The sequence below is a fragment of the Protopterus annectens genome, chromosome 8.part0 (assembly GCF_019279795.1).
Source record: "Protopterus annectens isolate FY-2018-M chromosome 8.part0, PAN1.0, whole genome shotgun sequence".
Taxonomy (NCBI): Eukaryota; Metazoa; Chordata; order Ceratodontiformes; family Protopteridae; genus Protopterus; species Protopterus annectens.
In genome coordinates this window covers 1,318,447,080-1,318,454,444 of record NC_056741.1, presented here as the reverse complement: position 1 = coordinate 1,318,454,444, position 7,365 = coordinate 1,318,447,080, and the positions used below count along the sequence as shown (strand labels likewise).

Here is a 7,365-nt window from a genome sequence, read left to right as displayed (position 1 = left end):
AACTTATTTGGGCTGTCATTTAATAAAAAGTTCATGAAGTTTTTTTTATTAAACAATATTCCAAATACATAACTATACACAAGTGTAAAAATACATAGTGGCACTTGATTCATCCTAACATCAGAAAACTCCCTTTTAGGGAGGGATGTAATGTATATCACAGTGAGAACCACTTTAAATTGCAGTACCCAGGCTAGCCTGTGTGTTAGGTGTTACATGGTTCTTACTTGTTCAGCAGCTGCTACCATTACAATAAATGATAAGGACATATAACTGGGTACGGTTTGTCTTTGTTACAACCTGTTGCAGGGGTACAATTAGCACTAAAAAACTACATATATATATATATATATATATATATATATATATATATATATATATATATAAATATATATATACATACAGAAATGGAACAGTAAAGACATAAAAGTGGAAAAGTGGGAAAAAAAAGGAGTTATCAACAGTGTCCAAGCACATTATTTAGAATTTGAGAAATGTTTTAATCAAAGAGTAACAAAATTTGAGTATGGTGAAGTCATTGGGCATCAGATATTTGAAACAGGTGTTAGAAGGATACTACATTGATGGTGGGTTAGTGTCAGATGAGTTCAGATAGCTGAAAGTTTGGGGTTAGTAGGGTCTTGAAATGGGAGCTAGGTATAGAATCAAAGAAAAGAAAAGATGTATTGAACCAAATAGATCAGGAAATAGTCACTGTATTATGATATCAGAAGAAGAGAAGGTAGAGGAAAGAGAGCTGATAAGGGTCTACACTGACACATCAAAATTTATTAATTTCACATTTCAGTGTATCGACCCAATAAATTGAAAGACTCAAAACATTGACAAAAATAAGAATAAATAAATAAATAAATTGTGCAAGGGGCAAGCCCTTCTTCCCCCACACCTCCTGCTAATTGAATATACTAACTCCAAGATCACAGAACAGTGGGGAATAAGGAAAAAACTCCTTTACCCTATTGTCAGCGATCTCACACTACTATTAGCGATCTCACACTACTTGCCAACAACTCACACACACACACACACACACACACACACACACACACACACACACACACACACACACACACACACACACACACACACACACATTCACTTATGTACATATAAAACACATTCAAACACAGAAGCAAATAATTCATTTTAACATTGTTCTACATTCACCGACCAAACAAGATGCAATACAGCATGATAAAATGAACTCTGACAAAATGATCAGCTCCCACACTTAATATTAAAATAAGGCAAACATTGTCTAAATATGCTTTTTCAATAAAGCACTTGAAAGGGTGTCAGTTTTTCTGTTCAGTCAACCAAATTATATTTGTTTAGTAAGAGAGGACACACACACACACACACACACACACACAAACACACATAATTTAGGCTAGAGCAAGATCTTGGTGCTATTAAAGAGCTGAAGATCTAAATATGAATAATAAAACCATTAGCTTTGGATATAAAAGTTAATGTGAACATTTTTTTCTGAGTCCCTGTCAAACTACAAATAATTTGAATAAATTGCTTTTATTATATAAAGAAATAAAGAGTGCTATGTCAGAAATAATTGCATAATAACTTGGTGAGAATATACTTTTTATAATTACATATGAACATGAGACTGTCAGCTTTGCAGTATGTTATTGCCTGCTGAGATTTTAAAAGGCCTTAGTATACAGTAACTACATTTCCCATCAGACATTTTGCAGTGAGGTAGTTCTCTTGGATTGTCATCATTTTCTCTCCCCACCCATCCACCCACCCACGACACTGACACCCAGGCCTGCCCCTTGTGATGTCAAGTCTGTGAGACATGAAACTGTGTAGCTGGCAGGCACTGCAAGTTGGTGAGTCTAAGTTAAAAGATTCGTCTTCTCTGTTTTTTTAATCTGCAGAAAGCAGGGGGTTAAAGGGGAAGTAGCACTGTTTTAATAGATGGAACAGGGAGGGGTGAGAGAAAGATAAGCTGCATGAATGTCTCAGCAGGGGAATGAGTTCAGCGGAAGAGAAGGCTCAGCTGATCAGAGTAGGAAAAGCCAGTCCACACAGAGCAAACATGTGAAATGAGGTTAGCTGCTTTGAACTGCATGAAAGGTGTCGTGCTTCAGTCAGACTAGAGTAAGAGTAGAGATGCCCTGATGCTTCCTGGACCTATTGATGAGGCAGGAGGCTTGGCCTGTGCTGCACTGGGGGGGGGGGGGTATTGAGGTAGGGTGCAACACATATATGATCACATGGAAATAACAGGACACTGTGGTGGGTGGGGTGCTACAAAGGTGAGAGGTGAACCAGGAAGAAAAAAGAATTATAACTGGCTTGTCAGTATATTTAAAGAAAAGCATGTTACAGCTGCATACCCCTTCTCTTTCACCAGCTCTGTGTGAATACTGCAACAGTGGAGGTGAAGCAGAAAGTATTGTGAAGAATGTGCAGGAAGAGGCTACAAATGATCAGTTTTGTTTATTTGCCTTCAGTTTGAGAACTGTGTAAAATCAATGTGCTGCAGCACAGGCAGATAATAAAGAAAGCACAGCAACAGGAAATCTGTTGTAAGCTCACTACAGGTATTAGTTTGAAAATAGTTTTCATTAGCTAACATTCTCTGCTTCAGGTGTAACACACTTGAGCAGAGCTGTTCTTCGTGAAAACCTGTCTGAAAAACAGTATTGCTAACCCATCAAATATTGTCACTTGAATTCACTGATATTTTATATTGATTGCTGAACAAAACTACTGCTGCTCTAATTGTAAGTGTGTAATGTTGGATTTACAGGATGGGGGCGGTTTTGCAGTGGTCTTGGAACACTGCTGTTCTTGAGCAATAGGCTCTCTCTCTCATGCTGTCATGTGGCAGTCTCCTAACCCTGGCATGTATCCCCTGATGCTCTGATCCAGTCCTTGTAATATCCTGCTATAAGGCACAAATGGCAGAAGTTGCCACCTTGATGGTACATTTGGACAGTCTCCTGCCCCCCAAAACACACACACATACTATATTTTGGTCATTTGTCTTACAGTTGCCCCCTGTGGTAGAATTAGGGGGCTTGCTTAGAGTGAGTGAAGTGAGTTCAAAAGCATTGACATGTTTTGTATGTGTGAATGTGTGTGTGTGTGTGTGTGTGTGTGTGTGTGTGTGTGTGTGTGTGTGTGTGTGTGTGTGTGTAGCCCTGAGGGATAGCACTGTGCAAAGATTAAGTGCCTGAACTGTATTATTTGAAATTACTAGTATAGGAATGCACACCAATAATTAAGTCCTTTGCTCTAGTACAAAATGCAAATTTGTAGTTACAGCCACCAAACATGTACATCACGATGGTGTGTGTCTGTTCTTTTATACTGAAACTTGTTCAGTGCATTCCTTAGGTTTCTGTGCTGAACATTTCTGAATTATTATTCCTCGTGATACCTGTCCTGTGCACTTCATAGGTCTCTGCTGAGCCTCTCTAGTGGAGGTGACATTCCCTAGGGCTTTTACAAAACTTTAAGCTGAAAGGGAGGCAAATTTAAAACCCTTGCTATTGCTCTTGCAGAGTGTTGGCTAAATATATTCTAATGGAAGAAATAATTTGGTATATGTTTTTGCTTTCTGGGTGATTGTGTGACAGGGGTGTTTTTAGGAGTAGCGACTGTCCATGAATTATTTGGATGGTGTATTTAGAAAGTGCTTTCAGTGCTCATGAGTGACAACTGAGTACACTGAACTACAGTTATATTAAGGGAAAAAAAACATGTGTAAAAACAAATTAAAGACTGCTGAAACAAGGAACTGAATAAAATGTACAGTTGTATACCCTGTTCTGAATGCTCAATATTTATCATTCTCCTTTGCATACTAAGCTATAAAAATGAACTCTTCAGTGTGTGTATGTTGCACATCATTCAACAAGAGACTGTTGGAAGTAATGTTTAGGTCCAATGCAGTATAATTCAGCATGCTGGGTACCTTCTATAAATTGTGGGAACTGGGAATCAACCTCACGTCAAATGAAGGTACCACACTTACTCACTGCTTCCTATTGCCAATCCCTTAACCAAGGCCTCTGTCATATATTTTGGATGCTAATCATAAAGGAGCATCTGTGCTTTTTGCCTCAGCTGTCAAGATGTGGTGAACTGTAAAAGTCAAAGCACATGTTGCATAGTGCATTTCTACTTCCAGGCTGTTATAACTGTAAATACTGGTTGTTTGTCATGGTGATCCTAAAAAAAATGAAACATGGGGTATAGTTGCAGTTACAGAGTCTTGCCTTACCTAAGCATAGATGGCATTTCATTTTGTCTGAATGTCTCAGTATAGCATACAATTTCTGTTTGTGATTCTGTTTTCAGTATTTGATCCTTGTGCAGTGTTGTGAGGGGGAGCTGTGTGTGTATACTGCTTTTCTCGCTACTTATTTCCTTTAATGCATAAATGATTAAGGTAGCTATATGGTATGATGACCTCTCTCCCCTCTCCATCTGTATATATAGTGGAGACCTTACCATGCCTGACCCACTACAGGCAATGTTTCATGCATTTTGCAGATGGCTGCAGTTGGGTGAGTATGTGACAATGACTGGTTGTACATACCTCATTATTGATTATATACCATGTTCTGTCCATATTATCTGTTTATGTCTTTGAAGTGGAATATTGCAGTGGCACAGTGACTTTTTTATCCATGTGATAGGGATGCAAGGACATGAGGTTGGCTGTAAAAGCAACTGCGCTGCTAATATTGCAGAATAATAAATGTCACTCTGCTGCTGGTGCAGTGCCTTGCTGTGTGTTAGTTGGCTGTGTGTGAATACCTCATCACTGCTGATTCAATCCCCTTTGTGTGTGCCTTTGATGGGGATACTATGTTGTGTGTCAGTGCTTGAACTCTTCTCCAGCTGTCTGCTACGTCTTTAAAGGGAATACATAGTTGGATCTGTGTAGAGATGGCTTTTTTAAAATATAGTGAGAGCTTCTGCTGTTAATATTCATCATGGCAATCTGTACATTTGCCAACTGTTTATAAAACCCATGTGCTGCTTATGAATATTTTCTTTTTTGGCATTTATGATGGTGGTTACTTAATGGGAGATTGTTATTGTATTTCCAGTTTAGGTTGTCTCCATTATTTAGGATGGAGGAACTTGGGAAAGGGACTTACTTCTGTAAATTCCTTAATTATTAAGTCCGTTCTGAACATAGCATGTATGAAGTAACACTGGAGTTGGTGAGGTTCTGTTTACTTTTATCACCCATGCCACACCCAGTGCCCTTGTAGGATATAATGCCTTTCCTGATTGTTAGAGTGAAAAATGTTGCAGAATATTTCTTTCACTATTGTCACTTCTTTAAAAAATAACTTTATGGTGGTGACACATTAGTGCTCAATAAGAGTCCATCCTCACAGTCTTTGGTTGCTGGGTCACATGGTCAGCCTCAGTCTGACAGCCTTATTGAAGCCCCACATCACTACAGCTTGGCTTCTACGGGATACTGTGAATTTTTGAAGCTTTGCCTGAGTTAAAAAACAGAAGCCCCCCCTTCTGTTTTTCTCTTTCCCTCCCTCTGTGTGTGTGTGTGTGTGTGTGTATATATATATATATATATATATATATATATATATAATTAGATGCACAAATCAGGTTATCCATTTTGTGTTGATAAATCAACAGCAAATAAAAATGTGTCATAAAAGTGAAGCACCCCGTATCTTAAGAGATCTCAGTTGTGAAATGTCTGCTTCTCAGTGTACACGTGTCTGTGTATATATAAATATGCAAGTGACAGAGTGTGTGTGTGTGTTTGTGTGTGTGTGTGTATAAATCTGTGTGTGCCGACTTGTGTGTGACTGTCTATGTATATGTATGTATGTAAGTAAATGTATATGTACATCTCAAACAGTAAAGAAGAAAGGAAATTTATTAGGCTGTTTTCCTTTTGCCGATCATTCAAGAGCTTAGAGCAGCAGTTCCTAAGCCTTGTGCCATAGTACCACTTCAGGGTGATTTGGTAAAGTGATGAATTTGTTTTTTTGAATTTTTTTCTTTTTATCCTTTTACTACCACTGTGTAGTTATGTGGTAAAATTGTCTGTGAAAAGTACAGCTTTCTCACTCTGTGATGCGATGCATTCAAATCTGAGCTGTAGTCTTGAGGTCAAACTTACATGTGCTTCATAGTAGGGGAGAAGTTTGTTGATTTCCTCTGCATAGCTACATAGCAGTGGTATCTTTATCTACGTTACCTTCATCAACTAGCCATCAGTCATAGTTTAGCATGGGAAACCCAACCATGAGAGGTAGCTGGTTGGTGTAGCCTTAAATTATAGAAAGGCATGGCAAGTTTCAGTTTTCTGTGCCTCATTGTAAGTTGTTGTCTCTTGTTTAGTATCTTTACATTCTTTGTTAACTGAACAAGTAGACTAATCTAAGGTAGACCTCACAGGTTCATACTTCATAGTTATATGCTAGGCTAATGACCACTAGGGCCTTTATAAGCCTAGCCATGCAATCCAACCCAATTGTGTCCCTGTGTATCATGGACATTTATTAGGAGGGGATATGTTAGTTAGTACGTTTCTAGATATTATGTGGGGTATGTTAGTTTGGACATTACTGCCTACCTCTGTCTATTAAAGACTTGGGGGCCAGACTCAGGTGAATTTCCAATTTCTCATCCATTGAGCAAGGTTACACTTAAGTAGGGTCAGTGATGAACTCTGCTTCACACAGATGAGAAGCCTGTTCCAGAGCATGGGGATCCTCTGAGACATATATTTGTATTGCCAACATGTCTTATTTATGTCACAAGCCAGATTTAATTATTCAGATCTAGTGGTTCTGATGCTATTTGTTTTGTGGCTGTACAAAAGGTCCATCAGAGCTGGATCCGAGGATGCCTTGTATGCCAGGCATAGACTGCCTGTCAGTAACATTTAGGCGGTAGAGTATAGAGATAGGACTTTAAGGTGATCTGTATAGGACAATATATTTATACTCTGGATCCTTCTGGTAAGGAACTTTTGTGGTCATTCCAGCTGTTCCATATCTCTGGTCAGGTAAATGCAGAAGGGGGCATTATACTCAATGACTGGTCTGATGAAGGCCGAATAAAGTGGCTGTATAGCTTCCTTGGATCTGGATGCCATGCCCTTACTTATAAGCTGGGCAACATACAATAATTTTCTTACTACCTTGGCCACATGTTGGTCAAAGGCCAGATTACTGTCTACGTATGCTCCCAGATCCCTTACTACTGGTTCAACATTTAGGGGTGTCTTATTGATGGAGCAATTAGCCTGTGTAACAATTTTCCCAAAAGGCACTTTAATGCATTTCTTGGCATTGAGTTTTAGTCTGTGACTTT

The 7,365-nt window shown here is 38.8% G+C and overlaps 1 protein-coding gene across 1 annotated transcript in view; it reads left to right on the top strand.

Moving 5' to 3' along the window:
• Positions 1-1,787: 1,787 nt before the first annotated feature.
• LOC122809382 (myb-related transcription factor, partner of profilin-like) overlaps positions 1,788-7,365 on the top strand; it is a 107,132-nt gene continuing 101,554 nt past the window's right edge. The window contains exon 1 of the mRNA XM_044080837.1: positions 1,788-1,871. The gene's annotated coding sequence lies outside the window, so the exon portion shown is untranslated. The remainder of the gene's footprint in view (positions 1,872-7,365) is intronic.